General features: G+C 43.8%; 1 protein-coding gene across 4 annotated transcripts in view; it reads right to left on the bottom strand.

Annotated features, from left to right (window-relative positions):
* The window catches only part of ANKRD11 (ankyrin repeat domain containing 11), a 189,847-nt gene extending 167,879 nt beyond the window's left edge, over positions 1-21,968 (bottom strand). For 3 of the 4 annotated variants that reach the window (XM_074314445.1, XM_074314447.1, XM_074314444.1), the window contains exon 1: positions 21,661-21,967. The gene's annotated coding sequence lies outside the window, so the exon portion shown is untranslated. Of the gene's footprint in view, positions 1-21,660 lie in introns of all 4 variants that reach the window. The other variant, XM_074314446.1, reaches the window with a different exon arrangement.
* Between the last annotated feature and the right edge of the window lie 789 nt (positions 21,969-22,757).

The following is a 22,757-nucleotide window of genomic DNA, read 5'->3' as shown; positions in this document are numbered from 1 at the left end:
CCCAAAACGACTTTTCTCCCTGATCTCACGCTTGACTGGGGTGACTGGTTCTTCCAGAAAGAGGCTCTAGCACCTCGTGCCTGCCAACTCCACCATGACCACTGCCAGTCTGCACACAAGCCTGAGAAGAAGCCAGAGCCAGCATCAGCCCCTCTCCTCCCAAATACAAGGCCCACCAGCCCTCTCCCTTGACTTGGTGGTATTCCTTCTCCAAATCCATTTGTGCTTCTGGAAACTCCTTATCCTCAGAGAAAAGGCAGTCCAAGATGCTTCCCCTTCCTCCAGACTCACAGGTGACCTTCTGCTGAGAAGTCTACAGTGGCTTTAAAGATGACTGAAACTAAGAGGGGCCTAACCTCACAGCACTCGCCATGGTTATGCTGCTCTGTAGTCCACAAGGGCTACACACCAGACAGACATGCAAATGCTACTAAACATAATTACGAACTAAAATCATGACAAATTTTTATATCATTAACTGTTTAACCAGTGATTTTTTCAGCATCTTCTAGACAGAAATAAGAGAAATCTCTAGAAAATACAAACAGCAGCCCCTCAATGTGTGAAACCTTTAAACCTATGCAGAAAAGCTAACCAGTCTGACACTTCCCCAAACGGCAGAATTTTACTTTTGAAAAAGGCCACTTCAAAACATGTAGAACAGAGAACAGACATAGTGGTCTTTACAAATAAATCAAAAGCACTCATACATCATTGGTGAGTGTGAGCCAGCACCATGTCAACCAAAAGCAAGGTGGCAAAATCAAAATACCCATAACATTGGACCTAGCAAGTCTAGGAACGTAACCAGTAGATAATACTTAGAGCCGTGCAAAAGTATACAGAAGGATGTGGTTATTCTGTCACAGGAGAACAATGGAAACAAGGACATGTCCATCAGTAACAGACAAGTTAAATAAGCTATGGCACAATCAAATCAACGATGGAAAAACATAAAGCAGCTCCACTGGTATTAACACAGAATAAATCCCAAGAATAAGTGAAAAAAGCAAAGTGCAGAATAGCACATGTCTACGACTTGTGTAAGCATACACATCCGTATGCTTGTACATGCAGGGACCACCCCTGCAAGGACACTCGAGATATGGAAAGGAAGCTGGGGACCAGAAGTAAAGACTTCCCATGACATCTGACACAAAGAAAATCACTATTTTCAATGGAAAAAGTAAGCATAAAGATAAAAACAAAACAAAATTAAATTGTGTGAAGATAAGAGAATGTAAAATCTGGGGCGGCTGGTTAGCACAGTTGGTTAGAGCACGTGATCTTAAGAACAAGGTTGCTGGTTCGATTCCCACATGGGACGGTGGGCTGCGCCCCCTGCAACCAGCCTGAAAACAGTGACTTGGAGCGGAGCTGCGCCCTCCACAACTAGATTGAAGAATAACGGCTTGACTTGGAGCTGATGGATCCTGGAATAAACACACTGTTACCCAATAAAATTTAAAGGAGAAAAAAAAATTATATACATATATATATATATATATATATATATGTATTTTTCTATATTCTATTTTCTATTTGATTTGAAAATTATTGCCAACTTGTCAAATCTTAAGATTTTAACTATTCAAGTTACTTATATATTCTCACTAAAAGTGGCCAGACCTAAGTCATTTAACGTATACATTTATACGTGTCTTTAACTCTTAATTTGGAACCAGTCCTAGTGTTTGTACTGCAAAGTAGACATTGAGTACACCGCCAGTCTCCTCCCCAAACCACATCCTCTCTTCACTTCCCTATGAATCTGGCTCTCTGGGAGGCAGCAGACGAGCTGGGGTGGAGATGAGGCAGGGTCCTGACTTACTGAGTGAGTCTCTTTGGACAGATCCATCTCACTCTTCTGGGAACACACAATATAGATGTATGTGCACAGACTAGCACACAAGATCCAGCTGGCAATGTCATACACGAAGCTCATTATACTTGGAGCTAGTCAAGGGGGAAAGGGGAAAAATGGATGGAGGTCTATTCCATGAGCATTTGTTAATGAAAACAAATAGCTTAAGAAACAAAGTGAGAAAAAAAATTCTCTTTTTGTCTTCCTTGGTCTCATCTACTATCATTAGAGTATGTTTAGCATGTCTAATTTATATCTCAGGAAATGGGTGCAACATGAAGCATATAAGCATCACCTACAAAGTATTTTCCCAATATTTTTATATTAAAATGTGAAACACAGAAAAGGTTAAGAAACTAGCACAGTGCACACATGCACATGTCAGCCCCTCACCCAGATCCAAGGATTCACAGTTTATCTCCTGTCTATATATATTGCTGGAGCAAAGAATAATCTACAAAACCACAAAATCATTATCACACCTAAGCAAATTAACAATTACTCACTAATATCATCTGATATCTAGTTCATATTTAAATGTCCAACGGTCTCCAAAACTTTTTAATTGAAGTATAACTGACATAACTCAATGCACTTTTTAAAAGCCATTTTGTGCCCTCCCTCCAAATGAGGGTGCAAGCAGTTTTCCTCATTGCACGTGGTCATCAATACAGACTGAGGTTAACCCTGAGGGCAGAAGGGTGCTGTGGATCAGTATCAGTGCTGCTGAGCTTGACCCCTGGGTAAGGTGGGGACCACCAGGTCTTCTCCCCACTATAGAGGTACACGTGTCCCTCTGCAACCAGGAAGTCATCTATGGGGTGATCCTTTGTCACCCCACAGATTACTCTGAACCAAAAAATTTACCTCTTCAGTTAAAAATGTTTAATCAAACTCTAATCAAGCATTCCAACCTAACTTCCAGTTTACAGGAAACATAGAACAAAGGAACAAGTTAAACCACACAACTAGGAAAAAGCCAGACAACTTGAGAATGCACTTCCGTCTACAGATGACTGGTTTGGACTCAAGGAAAACACAAAGCAGGAGAGCTTGTCTGACATTAAAAGACACTATCGGACAACCAAATGAAAAGCATGCTCAGGTTAGCCAGGGTTTGGTTATGGACCTAATTGACTCTACTAGGTAACCTGATTCTCTGAGGTGTGATGTATGCTGCAGTTCACAGATGATCATTTTATGAAGATGTCTATAAAGAAGGAGTGTCAAGAGGTCTCCACCTCACTTCCAAATTGTCATGTAATATACACATGTGCAGACAAAACAAACATACCCTGTTTCCCCGAAAATAAGACCCAGCTGGACAATCAGCTCTAATGTCTTTTGGAGCAAAAAGTAATATAAGACCTGGTATTATAATTTATATTACATTATATTATGTTATACTATATTATATTATATAAGACCCGGTCTTATAGAAAAGTAAGACCGGGTCTTATATTAATTTTTTGCTCCAAAAGACACTTAGAGCTGATGGTCCGGCTAGGTCTTATTTTCGGGGAAACATGAATCTTAGCACAATGTTAATGAGGATTGAATCCAAATGTTAGTACATGAGTGATCACTGTTAACTGTTCTTCCTGCTTCTCCATATTTTTAAAATTTTTCATACTAAAAAGTTGGGGGGAGAAAACATTGATTTTTTTTTTCTTTTTGCTTAAGTTGACTAGACTAATACATGCTTATAAAAATCAATTATTAAAAGTACTCTTTAAACTAGGTATTAGATAATAGGAAATTATTGTTTATTCTGGTAATTGTAACAAAGGTAATGTTACTGTGTAAGAAATTGGCCTAACTGAAGTTTTTGTGGATTTGTTTGTTTTAAAATACTTCAAAAAAATAATAAAGCAAGTATGGTAAAATGCTGTTACATAAATCTAAATGATGCATATAGAATGTTCATTTTACCATTCTGTCTACTTTTCTGCATTTTATAATAAAAAGTCAAAAATGAATGCTCCTTTAAGAAAAATGTGTTACTGGTGCAGCCGCTGTGGAAAAAGGTTTGGCAGTTCCTCAAAAAGTTAAACATAGAACTACCATATGATCCACTAATTCCACTTCTGGGTATACACCCAAAAGAACTGAAAGCAGGAACTTGAACAGATATTTGCACTCTCATGTTCATAGCAGCATTATTCACAATAGCCAAAACATGGAAACCCACGTCCATCAATAGTTAAATGGATAAACAAAACTGGTATACACGTACAATGGAATATTATTCAGCCTTAAAAAGGAAGAAAATTCTGGGGCGGACAGATGGCTCAGTTGGTAACAGCGCAAGTTCTGAGGGTTCGATTCCCACATGAGCCAGTGAGCTGTGCCCTCCACAACTAGATTGAAGACAACAAGCTGCCAGAGGGGCGGCAGGATGGCTCAGTTGGTTAGAGCCCGAGCTCCCAACAACAGAGTTGCCAGTTCAATTCCCACATGGGATAGTGGGCTGCACCCCCTGCAACTAAGATCGAAAACAGTGACTGGATTTGGAGCTGAGCTGCACCCTCCACAACTAGACTGAAGGACAACAACTTGGAGCTGGTGAGCCCTGGAGAAACACACTGCTTCCCAATGTAAAAAAAAATTTTTTAATTTAAATAAAAAAGGGAAGAAAATTCTGCTACAACATGGGTGAACCTTGAGGTCATTATTGCTAAGTGAAATAAGCCAGACACACAAAAGGGCAAATAGTGTATGATTCTACTTTATGAAGTACCTAGGATGGTCAGATGGCGGTTACCAGGGACTAGGGCGAAGGGGATGAACAGTTATTATTTAATGGGTAAAGTTTCTGTCTGGACTGTGGAAAAGTATCTGGAAAGAGTGGTGATGATTATACAACAATGTAAATGTAATTAATACCACTGAATTGGACACTTAAAAGTGATTAAAATAGTAAATTTTATGTTATTTATATATTTTATCACAATAAAAAAAAAAAAAGGATGAAAAAAGTTTATGAATCAAGGTCACAAACCTCAACTCTACAACAGAGTGCCTGGAGAGGGCTTTAGCTAAAAATGAACAAGTAAAAGGCAAAATCAAGAGTGATGAACTTTCTAACACAGTCCCAGTATTTAAGAGGAGGACCACCATTCTCTTAACTAGCTTATTTCCACTACATCTGAAATATCTCTTCATTGAACTGACATTCCTGATATAAGGTGCTTAACTATGAGCAGTAAACATTAAATTTTCTTGATAATGAGGACCCAAAATGATCCCCTTTCTTCCTCAACACACTGTAACTTGACCCCACTGGATGGCAGGCCTTAGAGAGTTGTGGGGGGAATATGGCCAGTCATCCTTTCTCTGTTCCTATTGTGCATTTGTTCTCTTTCTTTCTGCACTGCTTTCAAAGCACTGATGACTGCACAGCTTTGGATATGATTAAACGTGCTTCATTAAAAAATAGGTCACAGTAAAACGGTTTTGAAAATATTAAATGATTGACAAATTTTATAAAAATTAGACCTCATATTTGTTTCTTGGTATATACTATTCTATTTCTAATTTATTATGGCTTCAAAAGAAACCCAAAAGACTTAAAGAGGAAAAAAACGGCTTTGCGTGGCGAGTGCTTAACAGGTAGGTTTTGTGTTGGACTCTTTCGGGAATAGTTCCTAACTGCAGTCCTGAGAGGACACGAAGGACCACTGCCTCGGCAGCAAATGGGACTGGTCAGCCACCTGGACCCAGACTTTGGGGAGCAACACATCCCAGGGCCCTCAGGCTGGCAGGCACAGACCAAGAAACACCCCCAGGACTCAAGGACCCGATTTTTATGTCCAGCGTCTGAGAAACAGTAATGTACATAGGAATAATCACCCTATCAGACACTCTGACGGCAACAGTACAAAAGAAAGAGAGACAGAAAATGGAAGGAAAGCCAAACTAAAAACAAGACATCCTACTCCAAACATCTCAGTAGAAAAGAAAGACCTTTACACTGTTAACCAACATGATGTGATGACTCCATCCCACGCGTGAACATTCCCTAGCCCAAGTCAGCAACGTGCCAAAGAGATCAGGTCTCAGGTCTCGCAGACTTACTGTACCCCATAAACAACCTGGACGTCGTACTCACATAAGCAGCCAAGCAGCGTCCACATGTGTTCCTTTCATCCTTGCTCAACAGTCACACACCAGCTGGAGGCTGCCTCCCTTCAGGCCGCTCTCTCCTTCCACCTGTTGGCTGGGGGAGAGCCGTTCTGAAGCCATTGCCTGCACCATCTGGCTACAATTGGCAGCTTCTTCTATGACATTTCTCATTAGGACTTCTCATAAACAATTTCTGATGCATAATGAAAACCCCTTATTCCCATAACTCTAACATCAAAGAACCACACCTCAAGAGAATGAAATTTTGATTCCTAAATTTTCCAGGATGACGTAGTCTGGAAAGCTAAACATGCCTGAACTGAGCCGTCCTACAGTGACACACTTGGGCCCTCACACCAGATAAACATGCCACCTTGATAATTTCGTGGACAATGTGTCCCCCTGTTCCCAGCGGGTTCCCCACCCATCACTCAATCCCTTGAGAATCATGGTCCGTAAAAGTTTCAGGTATCAGATAACCAACCTCAGGAAAGTACAATGACACTAGGAGAATGTTAATTACAAGGCAGGTTTGCCTCCTGCATAAAACAAATGTGACAATATAAAAAATGTCTCACTACTCATAAATTACTTTTTTTTTTTTTTTTAAAGATTTTATTGCGGAAGGGGAACGGGACTTTATTGGGGAACAGTGTGTACTTCCAGGACTTTTTTCAAAGTCAAGTTGCTGTCCTTTCAATCTTAGTTGTGGAGGGCGCAGCTCAGCTCCAGGTCCAGTTGCCATTGTTATTTGCAGGGGGCATAGCCACCATCCCTTGCGGAAGTCGGGAGTTGAGGAATCAAACTGGCAACCTTGTGGTTGAGAGGATGCTCTCCAACCAACGGAGCCATCCTGGAGGCAGCTCAGCTCAAGGTGCCGCATTCAATCTTAGTTGCAGGGGGCACTGCCCACCATCCCTTGCGGGACTCGAGGAGTTGAACCGGCAACCTTGTGGTTGTGAGCCCACTGGTCCATGTGGGAATCGAACCCACAGCCTTCGGAGTTAGGAGCATGGAGCTCCAACCGCCTGAGACACCGGTCTGGCCCAGAAATTACTTTTAATAAAACTGAGGGCTATTTAAAGCAGCCTGGAAAACCTACTTCTCTCGATTAATCAGCACTTGATATTTGTTTTTTTAATGGATTCAGTTTATAGACAACATGTTTACCTTTTAAATTACATTGCAAAGCAAAAGCAGTGCAGATATCCTAACACTCCAGCAACAATGACAGGGGAGGGAGCACCATGGTCAAAGGGGGGGATACGCAGCCTTCGGTGGAAAGCACCTGAGCCCTCCCAGTGGGCAGCGAATCCACCTTGCTCACAGGTTGGTTTTGTTTTTGTTTTTTTTAGTCGTGTCGCTTCTCATTTATCAATTCAGTCTGTTCTAAGTTGTACAGTTAAGAAAATAACAAAACCAAAGCTGGAAGCCCAGGAATATTTACACTCTCATGTAGTGAGGTCAGGCTATGTTTTCGCACAGATCGGTGTTTGTAATTCAGACAAAAGTGGACAGATTAACAATGGTATGTACAGCAAAATAAAAGGGGAAGTCATTCAAGTATCAAAATACAGAGACCAAGATTAAATAACATTTTTATTACAATTCAGTCCCATTGCCACACCATCAGCAACAATACTTTCGTGACGGTCATTCTGCAGGTCTGGCATCTCAGATAGAGGCCGAGGTCAGACCAGCTTTCTAACCTCTGGGTGACTGCAACTGTGCCTGCTGCTGCTCAGCCCGAGGCTTCTCAAGGACTCCCCAGAATCTGACGCTTAGAAGCCCAGGAGGGATGCGGAGCGCGGCACCGCAGAGCCTGCAGGAGGGGAGCCCTGCTCAGTCGCGGGCAAGCCGACACGAGGCAGGCAGCGGGCCTGTGCTCACAGGTTTTTAAATGGCCCTTCTAGTACGGAGTGAGCACCACTTACACCTTGTAGTGAATGTCTTTTTAAAATCTTTTCCCAGTTTTATTGAAAAACAATTGACATACATCATTGTGTAAGTTTTAGGCATATAGCATGATGGTCTGGGATTACATTTATTGTGAAACGATTACCACAACAGGTTTGGCTAACATCTATCTTCCCATATAATACAATAAAAAAAGGAAAACAATGCTTTCCTTGTGGTAAAAAAGAACTCTCAGGATCTCCTCAACTTCCCTATATATCATACAGCAGTGTTAGGTACAGTCATGTTGTATAATATATTCTAGGAATTATCTTATAACTGGAAGTTTGTCTCTTGACCAGGTTCCTCCAATTCCCCCCCCTCCACCTCTGATTACCACAAATCTGATCTTTTTTGGGGGGACTGAGGGAGGGTTCTTTTAGATTCTTCATATATGTGAGGCCATGCAGTACTTGTCTTTCTCTAACTTCACATAGCATGTCTTCAAAGTCCATCCATGTTGTCACAAATGGCAGGATTTCCTCATTTTTTATGGCTGGTAATATTCTGGTGTGTGTGTGTGTGTGTGTGTGTGTGTGTGTGTGTGTGTGTGTCTCACAACTCCTTTATCCATTCAACCACCAATGGACACTTGGGTTACCGTGTTTCCCCGAAAATAAGACCTAGCCGGACAATCAGCTCTAATGCATCTTTTGGAGCAAAAATTAATATAAGACCTGGTATTATAATTTATATATTATATTATATTATACTATATTATATAAGACCGGGTCTTATTTTACTATAAGACCCGGTCTTATGTTAACTTTTGCTCCAAAAGATACATTAGAGCTGATTGTCCAGCTAGGTCTTATTTTCGGGGAAAGAGGGTATTTCCATGTCGTGGCTATTGAGAATAATGCTGCTATAAATATAAACATGAGGGTGCAGATATATTTTCAAGTTAGTGTTTTTGTTTCCTTTGGATATATTCCCAGAAGTAGAATTGCTGGATCATATGGTAGTTCTATTTTTAATTTCTTGAGGATCCTCCATACTGTTTTCCATAGTAGCTACACCAATTCACATTCCCATTGTCACTGCCTCTCCACATCCTCACGTTGATCTCTTATCTTTGTGACAACTGTTCTAACAGGTGTGAGGTGATGTCTCGTTATGATTTTAATTTGCATTTCCCTAATGACTAGTGATGTGGAGCATGTTTTCATGTGAGCCTTCCTTAGGGTTTCCAGGAGGGAATTCCCGCCTGTTCTCAGGAATTTTTTTCGCTTTCCTGTTCCCGAATCCCGAGATATAAATTGTTTTGTTCTCCACGATGAATCGTTTCCACAAAGTGACAGCTGATACTACCAACCACCTGGGTTCAAGGAGCTGATTTTCCCGCTTTCCTGACCGACTTTTCTCAGGATTCGGGAACAGGAAAGTGGGGAAAATTCCTGAGAACGGGGTTGGGGGGAAATTCCTGCCTGGAAACCCTAGCCTTTCGTCTATCTTCTTTGGAGAAATGTCTGTTCAGGTTCTTTGCCCATTTTTAACTGGGTTTTGTTTTCTTTCTATCGAGTTGTATGCCTATTTTGGATATTGTGGCCCTTATCAGATATTTGGTTTGTAGATATTTTTTTCCCATTCTGTAGGCTCTTTTCACTTTGTTAATGGTTTCTTTTGTTGTGTGTGAACTTATTAAAGAAAGCTCCATGAAACAAGGAGGAACAACACAAATGATAACATAATGTTAATAAAACATTAATATAAACTCACTAACATCTGGAATGAAACTTGATTTTTTACATTTTACATTCCAGAGTAATTTTTATTACTTAATCAAATCGTAACTCTGAGCAGTAAGACCCTAAGGGGATGAAACCTAAAACCACTTCCTCCTGCACAACATGCTCTGCCTGAGCCCACCAGCCTCACACACACCGACCGGGGCCGGAGGGCAAGGAAACTGGCATGCTCTCCCTCTGATGGGAGCCAGGGAGAACCGCTGGCCGAGGGAGGACCTTTGCTCCTGAGCTACAGTGAGCAATCCTGGACGAATCTACTCATGAAGTTAACGTCAGCCGACAGTATCAACTATTACTAATGAAGGTCTACTTCTCTGAATTACACGATAGGCTACCAACTCAAACTGTGACTTTACTTAATTCAGAAAAAGAACTGCAAATAAATCTCATTTGTGCAATTGTCTATCTGCTCTAAAAGTAATGACAAAAGTAATTATAATTTCATTAGTGAAAGCTACAGTTTAGGAAATTTAGCCACCAATAACAAATATTTACATACATTGGATGTTTAAAAGTACCCTAAGTGGTTGGTAAAAACACAGGTTCTAGTTCCAACTCTCAAGCCTAGTAAATGGAGGTGTGGGCTGGAATTAACATCCCCATGCCAGGCCATGCACAGAATAAACACATGCCGACATTACTCTGTTTGCTACAAATCTCTCCCCCTTCTTTCATATGCCCACAACCAACTTACAGTCTCCCCTAAAAGGTCTAAAGCTGTCATTTTCAAAACCTGGTGGAGTTTGGAACCACTCTTGTATCTGTTATTTAGTGCTCTGCCACGGTTTAAAATCTTGTATGACTTTAGCCTGCAAATAACTGCATAAAAAGAGCAGAGTCTGCGAATGAGAGGGGGCACAAAGTATTTCCCTTCACCTTAACCCAACAGCCCAGGACAGATCGTATTAGGTCCCGCTGCAAACACCTGGAAACCAAATAGCCCTGACTAGCCCACTGAAGCTTAATTCACTGAAAGCGTAGCCCTCAAAAGCATCCTGGACAAACAAAGAAACAACAATAACAAGCCAGTCTCGGGTAGGGTGAGGAAAAGCCAAACAAAAGCACAGTGGGGGCCGCAACCCCTGCCTGAGACTTTCTGTGAGTCCTCTGCCCCACCCCCATCCCTGCTGTCACCAGTTAGGTCATGGGTAACTTAGATCTAGAGTGCGCCCCTCTGCAGCTCCTAAATGCAGTCTGCTAATCAAGAAAGGACAGTGGTTGGATCAGCCCTGTGACAGTGTAACAAGTGTAAAACCAAGTCCTCTCCTTCAGATAAACAGCAGTTGTCACCTAGTGAGAAGGTAAAATGCTTTAATGCTATGGAGGGGTTGGTAATAAAGGGAGTTAGCAGAACTGAGGAGAGCAGTATAAGTAAAAACAAACACTGCAAAGTAAGTGCAACACACACACACACACACACACACACACACACACGCCCTCCCTGGCCCTGAGACAACTCCCTTCAAGTGCACCTCGTCTTGGGCACCTGCAAATGTCAGGCTGCCCAAAACATTTACTTCTGCATCTGTAATTAAACTACCTGCAATTTAGGCCCCAACAGAAACAGTACAGCCAACAAAGACAGTCACCAACCGAAGGCTCCCTAAGCCAGATGCCTGAGTTTCACCACTGCCTGCCCACAGACAGACCAAAGGACAAAGTTCTTCGGACCAAAGCACATGATAAACGGTGCTACGATACAGCAGGATAAAGGCTACATTCTATGACTGAAGGCAAATCATGAATACTCACACTAGTTAATAATAAGCTTGGCATAGGTTTAATGTTTCTTGCATAGAGTATTATGTATTTCCTGCCAGGTATTACTCCTTCCTCAGGTCCTAAGCCCTTTTTTAAAATCATAACTTTTAGGTCTATCTTTCAAGCAAATATTGATTAGGTATGTACCGATATGTGCATAGAACTATGGGAGATACAAAACAAACACAAGCCTAACAATGAAGTTTGGCAAATAAGATCCCCGTTCTTCCTTCCACACAGCCTTCATCAGCAGGCTGACCACTTCTCCAGATCCCCAAATCTCTAGCCCCTTCTGTATGGACCCAAAACTACTACCCTTGGCCTGTAGTTTATACTGTCTTGAAATAAACTGCTTGAGGGCAAGGACCAGACTCTGTCTTGGACATAATAGGTCCTCAAACTACACGTCTGCTGAGCTGAACTGTTGCCAACCGCAGGCTCCTGGCCTCCTCTCGTCAGACTTCCCTAGATAGCATTTCCTCTCCTGACGGAGCTGCCCATTTCTCTCTCCAGAATGCAAGTACCACAAGGCCAGAGGGATTCAGGTTTGTCACAGCACAGAGATGGAGTGTGGCATGCAGCAAACATACGCCAGAAAATCAGTACTGTGCCCTAGTCTCTGGCAGCCCTGTTCCCGTTTGTTTGTTTTTCAGGATTTTTATTGGGGAAGGGGAACAGGACTTTTTATTGGGGAACAGTGTGTACTTCCAGGACTTTTTTCCAAGTCAAGTTGTTGTCCTTTCAGTCTTAGTTGTGGAGGGTGCAGCTCAGCTCAAGGTCCAGTTGCCATTGTTAGTTGCAGGGGGCGCAGCCCACCATCCCTTGTGGGAGTCGAACCGGCAACCTTGTGGTTGAGAGCCCACTGGCCCATGTGGGAATCGAACCAGCAGCCTTCACGTTAGGAGCGCGGAGCTCCAACCGCCTGAGCCACTGGGCCGGCCCACCTTGTCCTGTTTTAAAACTGTACATCACTTGTTTGCCCCATTCCATCCATTCTGAATCAACCTACCCTCTTGTTTCCAAGCATTCTTATATAAATACTTGTTAGCAAACACCATTAATTCTTCACAACTCGCCCACACAGGCCACTTTAAGAGCCTCCTTCCCGTTTCAAGATTCTCTAGATCCTCTTAGGAGCGTCTTAGCCCACAAGGCTCTTCTCCTCACAAGAGATCGTCCCCCTCTTGCCTAAGACCCCTCCCTCACTGACAGATCCCCATCAGGGTTCTATTATATGCACTTCACATCCCTTTTCTGGGATAGATATTTCTGCCATTCATCTGATTTCAAGTATTATTCCTACAACAAATTTTAAGCCTGTTCATCCATCTCTAACTGGTTGTTTTACATTCTTCCCTAGAAAATGATCTTCCTACTTTCTATAACAGTGTTTCTAGTGAGACACATTTTAAACCTGATATTCAACCAAAAGCTGAGGGTGGTGGGGTTAAAAGTACAAACCAGAAGACAAAACAGTGACCTTACATTCACCTCCTTTCAGAAGCAGTGGCCAACCTGAGTTGATTCTCTCTCTGCCAAATCCCTAGAAGCCGCCCCTTTCTGGGCATCCCATGTGTAGGCACAGGAGAACTGCATGGCCTTCCACTCACGAGGCCTCCGAACTGCATCCAGCTTGTCTAGTTGTCAGACTCTGACACATCAAGCCCTGCCTCAAGCAATGTAACACTTCCTCCTGGGGCCAAGTCTGGGCTTCGTCCCTCCAAGTCCTATACAGTTTGAATCCAGTCCATTTTCCTAGCTTTATCTGCTACCATTTTCTTTCATGGGCTCCATGTTCAAACAGGTCTAGCTGACATTCTCACGTTACATCCCACCCCCCAGCCTTTGTCCAGAGCCTTCCCACAGTCTGCAATTGCCTCACCCTGCTCTCTGCACATTGACATTGCACTGATTCTTAAATAGCCCTGATTCTTAAATAGCACGCCCTCCATTACATCTCAGACTGCAAAGCCAGAAATGCTTTCTCTGCCCTGAACGCCTGCCTTTTTTCACAGTATCCCTGAGTGCATCTCTTTCTTCCCCCATCTCAGGGCAGGGCCCTGTCTCAGTCAACTCTCCGTTTCTACAACACAGCCTTGCACACAATGAGCAACCAATAAACATATGACTAAATCAGTATAAGTTTGTCTAGTACTAGAAACCCCCTCCATAAAACATGTAACTCATTCCAGTTGCAAAAAGACACAAAACTGTTCTCTCACTATAAAGCAGTCTACATTTGGAAAAGTAGTCAGATAAACCAGACATCAGCTTTACAACTGTGCCAAATGGGTGAATGGTTACAAAGACAAAAAACAAAGACAGTACTCTTCAAAACTGCCAAGGTCATGAAAAAACAAGGAAAGACTGAGAAACTGTTACAGACAGGAGGACACTAAGGAAACATGACAACTAAATGCAATGTGGGATTCTGGAACAGTAAAAAACATTAGAGGAAAAATGGGTGAAGTCCAAATAGGTCTGGGGGTTAATTAAGTTAACGTACCAATGTTAATTTCTTAACTTGGACAACCTTACCATTGTTTCATAAAAGGTTAACTTTAAAGACCTGGATAAAGTATATAATGGAACTCTGCACTACTTCTCCAACTGTTCTGTAAATTTAAAATTATTCCAAAATAAAAGTTTATTTAAAAACAAAACAAAACCGTGTCCAGGACGTGTATTTCCACCACACTCACTGATCCCCCATCAATGCCAGACAACATTAGGTGATCGATGGCACTAAGGTTTTCCAAGAGCCAAGACTATTCTGGTGAACCAAAAGAAAGTGCCAGAGTCAGCTTCACGAGGATCTGATCCAACCTCATCTATTACAACAGCATCCATGGAATCCTAGTGTGGTCACAGAACAACGTCCCCGAAGAGGGCCACATCCTACTCCCTGGAACCTGTGGATATTTTAGGTCACAGAGCAAGTGAAATTAAGGTTACTCAGCAGTAGACAGGAGATGACCCTGGATTAACCAGGTGGGCCCAATACAGTAATAAGGCTCCTTAAAAGTGGAAGAGGGAGGAAAGAGAGAGTTGGGAGGAGATGTGACTTTGAAGGTCAGAGATGCAACATTACTGGCTTTAAGGATGCAGGAAGGGGCCCTGGGCCAAGGAATGTGAAAAGCCTTTAAAAGATGGAAGAGACCAGGAAACAAGAGTCTCCTGTCAAGCTTTCGGAAGGAACCTGCCCTGACACCTTGATTTTAGCCCAGTGAGATCCATGTCAGGCTTCTAATCTACAGAACTATAAAATAATAAATCTGTATTGTTTTAAGCCACTAATTTGTGGTAATTTGTTAGCAGCAATAGAAAACAAATAATGCCAGCACTTAAATAGTATAAAAAACCAGTTTCTCCAAGTTCTGAGCACGCATATTTTCCCTCCTCCCTCACAATCTCCTGTGTCACCTCCTCTAACAAACGCTCCGTCTACATAAGTCCTCATCCTCCTTAGACCGCATATGTGGGGGCTTAGAAGGAAGCTATCAAGGAAAGGAAAAGGGAAGGCTATAGGTTAAATTCTAGGACAGAGATTTTCTCCCCAACTTTCTAAAATTTCACTATGGCATTGGTCTTTACTTAAATGTCCTTTTTTTAAAAAATTAAAGTTATTGCTTCAACAGTCTTCTTTAAAAAGTCAGTCATCTGATGAGAACCCAAGTTTAGCAGAATCACATCTAATCTCTTCACCAAAGAAAAAGTTTGCATGCAAATCTCAAAGTTACATCTGCTAAAAATTAATCTATGAGTGAAAGGACATTATTACTTTTCTAAGTTTCACACTAAACGATAAAGGACACAATTCAAAGATTACCTTTGTCAAGTATTAGGGGGAAAATTCCTATTAAAATATTTTTAGTTTTAGTATATTTACTATATTAAACACTAAACTAAAAAAACTTCAAATTTCATATAGACTATTCTTAAAGTAATGAAAATACCTATGTAGGTAATTTAAATACATTTAGGCAAATCATACACCTCTAGCAAAGAGAAAGTTCACAAAATCTAAAAATTCCTGGAAATTAGAATCACCCAAGGGGTTATGGAATACTAATCTAACACTACAAGTTCTCAAACAGCTTCAGATCCCTAAAGGCCAGGTTTTCTTCTTTGTAATCAACCAAAAAGGCAAGATTTTTTTTTTAACTGTTCTGCACATCCTTTAGCCAGGCGCTTTAGTAATTAAAAAAAAAAAATTAATTCCTTCAAGAGTGTTTCTTTGGGGTTTTTTTGTTTTTTTATTTTTACTTCCTGTTTTACAGGATGTAAAACCACATTTAGAAACATACTAGCAAGGCTGAATTTAAGAGTAATGTTCCTCACTGCTCTCACGCGCTCCATCTTACATAAGTTTACTCAGTATAACCATAATGATCTCAAGCTTACATTATCACCCAGAATTAAATGCAAGTCTTTGTTTATTTTGCTAGATATGAATGCAGTGGAAAAAGCTAATCATAACTTTAGCCAAAACCTCATGAACCAAGCACCCTATGCAATCTTCTCATTATTTAGAAATATTCATTATTCCAGGACATTAGCATTCGCGGTCTGAAGACTGCTGCTGGGAGGAGGGGAGAGACACATTACTAATGAGCTGAGAAAAGAAGTCTATTTGCTACATTTTAGATGAAAGAAAACCTGATATCAAACGTATTAAGCGTTTACAAGTTAAACTGCAATTCCAGCCATTCTTAAAGCACATTTTTTATAGTTAAACAAGTAATTGGGAGAGGGGGGAGAGTTTATGAATTTTATTTAACCCTGACAAAAAAAAATTTGATCTAAGTGATCAAAAATCTTTTATGTTGAGAAAAGGCCAACATTTTTACATAGTGAACAGGTGCACATTGGTTTCTTTACAAGTGGAAAAAGAGAGTCTACAGATTTTCAGGATAATAAATAATTCACTGCACAGATGCCAAGGGCAGAACTGGAAACTTGGGTCTTGCCCTCAGCCAGGCAGTCCGAACACTGTAACTCAGACAGCATCACTCCCCTGAGAGCCACCTCACCTTTGGCCTTGGGGGGGGGGGGGTGGCAACAAAGAATCCTTGGCCCAGCAACAGGACTTTCAGTCCTTTCACACTGAAAACCCACTGAACTCGGTATTCACAGAACCAGCGTTAGAACTATGGGCTTTCTTAAATTCTACAATGGTGTCTTTAAATGTTTTCAACCACAACCAACTCCCTGTCCCTTACTACCCAGAAAGTTAAAATCACACAAATCCAACTCACTGTACCCAAACCAAGAACTCAAGTCTCTATCACCCAAATTATACTCATAAGTAGTCTTTTCAAAAGCAAACATTTTGCCAGCTACATAAGTTTATTTTAAAAATTTAGGGAAAAAATAAACATAGTGGGAAAAAGAAATAACACACAACTCCATTTTGCTGTACTTCCCTCCAAAGAGATTATTTCTTTATTGAAATGATAAAACTGGGAGGGGGAGGGGACTGTTAAGGGGCCACCTCCATTCTGGGGAATTTATATTTAAACAGGCTTTGGCCTCAAGGCCCAGGAACTTTTTTATACAGCTACTTAAGGAGTAAAAAATAAATAAATAAAACGCTAAAACTTTCAAAGGACAGCACTACAATGTTAAACCACTGTTCATGTTACATGTGGCCAAAAGGTGTTCAAAATGCTGGGTGAAATACCAAAGGACCATGAGCAGGAACGGCAACAAACTATACTCAGTGAACCTTGGACTTCGGCCCCAAAAGCAGCAGTCCAACTGAAACTGCTTTCACAGAAAGAGCATTTTATTATTCCCACAAAGACAACCTTCCCTTTAATTATTTTCCTTTATCTCTTGTTCTGTGCCAATTCTAAAAGCCATGCCCCACACCTTTATCTAAACTGTAAAGGCAAACATGTAATGAAAACAAATGAGAAAATGGCTGAAGTGCACACAGCATAATTCCTAGTCAATCAAATGAAGTTCATGAGTCTAAGTTTTGCTTTTCAAAATTAAATACTTCCGAATATATGCTTTAAACAATTCAACAAACACTTTGTAAGCCAATTCTACAACTAGTGTCATGCCCTGGGTGACGAAAGAGACCCTTCCTATCATTAAGCTTACAGTCTTTCTATCACGGAGATAGACATAAACCAGTCATTACTTATTTGATCAACTGTGTTAAGTTCTATGCACTATAATGAGGTGGGGTGTCCACTTTCCCTGGGAGTGATGATTAAGAAGCCTCTCTACGAGGAAGTAATATTTAGCTAAGACCCAAAGGCTAAGTAGGAGTTATCTTGGAGATTTTTTTTGGTGGGGGGAGGCGGGAGGATTTGCTAGGGAGGTAATGACGGACACTCAGCAGGACCCTGGTCCAGACTGAGGATCAGCACGTGGCAAGGCCATGTTAAGAACAAGACACAAGGCTCAATCTAGGAAATGAAAGGCAAATGTAGCCAGAGCATCAGCAGTTCAGGAAGAGTGACCCAGGATAAGAGTGGAGTGGGGGGCGAGGGGGTCATGCAATCAGGCTCAGGCTGTTAATAATCATCCGGGACATCATCATAAAAATAACACTGGTAGTTCTAACGTGTATATATAAAACACTATTTGGTCCAAAGGTGAATTTAAAGAAAATTTTAAATATGAGGGGGAGGAATGGGAGTTAAGAAAAGCACAGAAGAATAAAAACAGACATTTAAACACAGCTAAGTCTGGCTCTGGCTTAAAAGATACCATGAGTAAGATCCATCAAACAACAACAACAAAACAAAAAAACCCAGCCACTTAGGAATAAAAACATCTTTATGAGAATTAACAAAGTAGTTGTTAAAGTGGATCATTTCCTAAACCTAAAAAGGCTTTATATGGTGATTGTCTCTAGCTGCCTGAGTTTCAGGAGCTGAGGATTGATACTCTTCTTTTATACAGCTTTAACATAAAACTGGAAAAGTTGAATTGCACAGAAATTCCATTTGAAATTCAAATTAAGAGAACACACTAAAAACACTTCAAGACAGTAACTTTTAGTTATTTGAGTTCATTCAATTTTTGTATAAAGTTTATCAAATGACCAAGCTCAATCCCCACAGAGGACTGACTAAACAGCAACAAACTGACACAGCATGTGGTCAAACAAGCAATGCATCATCATTTTCACCTATTAACTAGCAAATAATCTTGCTATTAAAGGAAGCTCATCCATTACACTTACCATTTGAGGGATGAAGGACTTCTACAGGGCAATGGACAGATCACAACACTTATTTTGGCAACAAATGTAGATTGTGCTCTGAACCAGCATTTACTGACTCTAATTATGTTATTTAATTGATGGTGGGCTCATTGCCCACATGCAAAGAACTCTCCTCTTATGTTTGATGTAACATAACCTTACTATGTCAAATGTACTTTAAAATCCAAGGCACACAAAGCTTCTTGAAACATATTCTCCAATACAAATAGCATAGGTTCCTTAACTCTATTTGTAGAAAGTCCTACTTGTCACTGTATCAACACGGTAATTATAGCTAACATGACAGCCACTACTCATCAGCAGCCCATCTGGTTTAGAGAAACGAAAGGCACTGCTGGTGCAGTGTGATTAACATGGCTGGTCCACAGAGGGTCTAGAGGAAAACATCTGACAGTACCAATGCAAGCAAGAAAGCCTACACAAAGTTAAAACTGCAAATGAAGAATTCAAGACTACGTGACACCTTTAAAAACAAATTTCTGGTAAATTTTGTTAGGTATATTTTACGACAATAAAAAAATTAGAAGTAAAATAACTTCTGAAAGCTTCAAATTTGGATCAAATCTAGCAATATCTTTGGGTAGCTTTTTAACTAACTCAAGAGGCATGCACAAAGAACACAGAAAAATGTCATAGCAACTTGGTCTTTGTTTCCTCCCATCCCATTCCATTCAGGAGGGCCAGCCTATCAAATGAGATCCTGCTCTTAAGCGTGAAACTACAGAAAGGGGAGAACAGCTGAATGGAGGGTGGGGGAGACAACACCAAAGATAGGGATCCAATTCCAGGGTCACAATCAAAGTTGAGCAAGATGTTTTTCCTTTTTTTTTTTTTTTTAACTACAGTTTCAAAGTAATACCAGAGTACTTGTGCAATCATTCTCAAAAGACACAAACAGAACTCTAGGTCTTCCAGGACAGCAACATTTAGCAAGAGAAATCAAGGTCCCAAAGGCATCAAATAAACAGTCTCAGGGTCTCTGACTTAGAACTATCCAAGTTATGCCATTGACTGGGTTTGCACAAACCAAAAATAGTAACTATTTCAATGGCACTTTTTTCCACGAACAATATCATCTTACATCATTTTGCTGAATTCATCTTATCCCCTCAAAAGGACCAAAATATTCTAAGTTTTGCAATTCAACAACTGTGCACACTTTGACTCCTCAGTTGGAAAGGAATGTTAAGGATATTTATTGCTCAAACCACTTCAGAAAATTCTCTCACCATATAGGAAAACCTGAAATTTGATTTCTCTACCAAGAAATCTGCAAAGCCACCCTGTTCTTGCAATCGAATATAAAACTTCTCATAACCTGTAGAAACCAATGAAACCTAAGCATGCTGTATCTTAACTGTTAGAAAATGGTTTTCAAAGTATAGGGCCCTCTTCCGCCAGCTTAACCTTCCAAAACCTCTTCCAAAACTCCTTGGAAGCTGGAATACAAGACTAGCTTTCCAAAAACACAACAGAAGCAGAAAGCCTTGATAGGGCACCAGGAACAGAGCGACATTAAAAATTAAAGACTCCCCCTAAGACGGCAAGGATATATATAGGATTAAACAGCACAATCCCTCTATGAGAGGGGACTGAATCCACGAGGCAGGGCCAACCCTACACACACATTCTCTCTCTTCTCTCTTTCTCACACACACTCTCTCTCTCTCTCTTCTCTCTCTTTCTACACACACACACACACACACACACACACACACACACAGCTACCGCCCTGCCAGGGGATGATGAAATGAGGAACGGAAATTAACATTTCAGGCAACGTCTCACATTGTTCCTTGAGGCCAAGGGCTGCTGTTGCAGCCGCCACCGCCGCTGTTTCCCTCCCACCCACCCCCAGTCCCGCCTACCCTACCCCCCCAAACAACACCCCCAGCGCCGCTGCCCCTCTGCAAGCCCACGCACGCCTCCTGCAACCCGGCGCCCCCACTCTCCCTCCAGGGTCCCGGCTCGCCCGCCCCCTCCGGCTCGGAGCCCGAAACCCGCCTGCTCCCATTTCAAAACAGCGATAATAATAGGGACGCTGAGAATAACAACTACCACCGCTACCGTGAAGGCGCCCCTCCCTCGGGTCAGAGGTCGGTGCCCCCGCTCCCCAGGTGCCCGGGGCCCTCGGAACCCACCGTCGCCCCTTACGGCTGCCTGGGCCCCCCAGACCCACCCAAGCCCCCCATCAGCCCCTCAAGACTGCCCCGGGCCCTCAGTCCCTCCTTGGCCCCTCGCAGCCGCCCTTAACCCCCCCAACCCCCCCCGCGCCCTCCATCAGCTCCTCACGGCTGCCCTGGGCCCCACAAGTCCCCCTGGCCCGCCCCGGAACCCACCATCACCCCCTCACGGCTCTCCTGGGCCCCCAAAGCCCACCCTCAATCCCTCATAGCTTCCCCAGGCCCTCAGACCCATCCTCAACCCCTCACGGCTACCCCGGGGCCCCCAGGCCTTCCTGGCCCGCCCCGAAGGCCACCCTCAGCCACTCATGGCTACCTCTGGGCCCCCCAGGCCCGCTTCAGAGCCCACCCTCAGCGCCTCAAGGCTGCCCCAGGCCCCAGACCAACCGTCAACCCCTCACGGCTGCCCCAAACCCACCCCAGAACATCCTGTAGGCCCCTCACAGCTGCCCGGACTCCGCGAGCCCGCCAAGTCCGCCTGAAACCCACCCTCAGCCCCTCATGGCTGCCCCCAGGCCCGCCCGGATCCCCCCGTCGACTCCTCACGGCTGCCCCGGGCCCCCAGGCCCACTCAGAGCCCACCCTCAGCCCCTGGAGGCTGCCGCAAGCCCCTAGGACCACCCGGAGCTACCCACGTCGGCCCCTCACGGCTGCCCCGGGCCCCAGGCCTGCCCGGAGCTCGTCGCGCTGCTCCGCCCGGCCGGGAAGGCCTGCAGGCCTCGAGGCCGTCCCACAACCCGGCGCCCACCCGACCCCCGCCCCGGCGGCGGTTCTCACCCGGCTCCAAGCGGCGCGGCTCCGCGGGTTCAGCGGTGGCGCGCGGGCGAGGCCATGCAGCCCCGGCCCGGCTCCCGGCCCGCGGCCCGCGCGGGAAGGCGGCGGCGGCGGCGCGGGCTCCGAGACCGGCGAGGCGGCCCCTCGGGCGCGGCCCGACTTGGCGGCGCCGCGGCGGCTCTGGCGCTCACTGAGGGGGCGTCGGGCCGCGCGCTCGGCGGCGGCGCCTCCCCGCCTGGGGCCTTCGCTCCATCGCGCTCCGGCTCGGGTGGCCTCTGGCTCCGGGACCCGCGGCGGCTGCGGCGGGCGCCGGCCTCATGAGACGCCGCCGCCCATTGGCCCGCCGTATCCGCCACCGCCATTGGCCCGCCGCTCTGGGCACAGGACTGCAAACGTCACAGCGTCGGGGAGGAAGTGCGCGCGGGGTGAAGGGGCGACGGCAAGATTGACATCTTTTGTGACAGGCATGGGGCGGGATCAGAAGAACGTCCTGGGACGGATTGGTCAAGGTCGTGCGTCCAGGCGTACGGGTCGTTGGGGCAGCGAGCAGCTGGATTGGCTGCCTGAGTCGCAAAAGGGGTGGGACTTTCGTTCTCGTGCTTGACAATTGGCCTTTCCAAATGCCGGAAGCGACGAGAGGAACGGTCGGGAACCAGGGCCTGGTGATGAAGGAGCTGGAAGATGAAATGTGAGCCAGGCCGGCTTCAGCGCTCGGCTTGGACTGGAGGCCCTCGGCTCTATTCTGAGAGACGCACCCTGACGGCTCCGCTGAGCTGTGCGTCGTTCACCGACTCCTATGGGCCTACAAAGCGCGGAGCGGTCCATGGGGGTTGTGTGGTAGTGCCTTATTTGGGGCTGAGTCAGGCCCCACTTTAAATGCACGTGCTGCTTGTACTGGAGCTTCAGCTCCACGACCAGGGGAGCCTGTGCGGTGGGGCGTGCAGGACGTTCGGCTGGATGCCGCTGACCGGCCGCAGTCCTGGACGTTTAATTCACCTCTCAAGTCCTACCTCACAGGACCATCGGGAAGATTCAACGAGAACCACGTGAAATCCTTAAAACAGTACTTGTCACCTAGTTAACTGAAAGTAATGGTTGTG

This window comes from Rhinolophus sinicus, linkage group LG11 (genome assembly GCF_036562045.2).
Source record: "Rhinolophus sinicus isolate RSC01 linkage group LG11, ASM3656204v1, whole genome shotgun sequence".
In the NCBI taxonomy this organism is placed as follows: Eukaryota; Metazoa; Chordata; class Mammalia; order Chiroptera; family Rhinolophidae; genus Rhinolophus; species Rhinolophus sinicus.
This window is presented reverse-complemented; position numbering and strand designations above follow the sequence as displayed.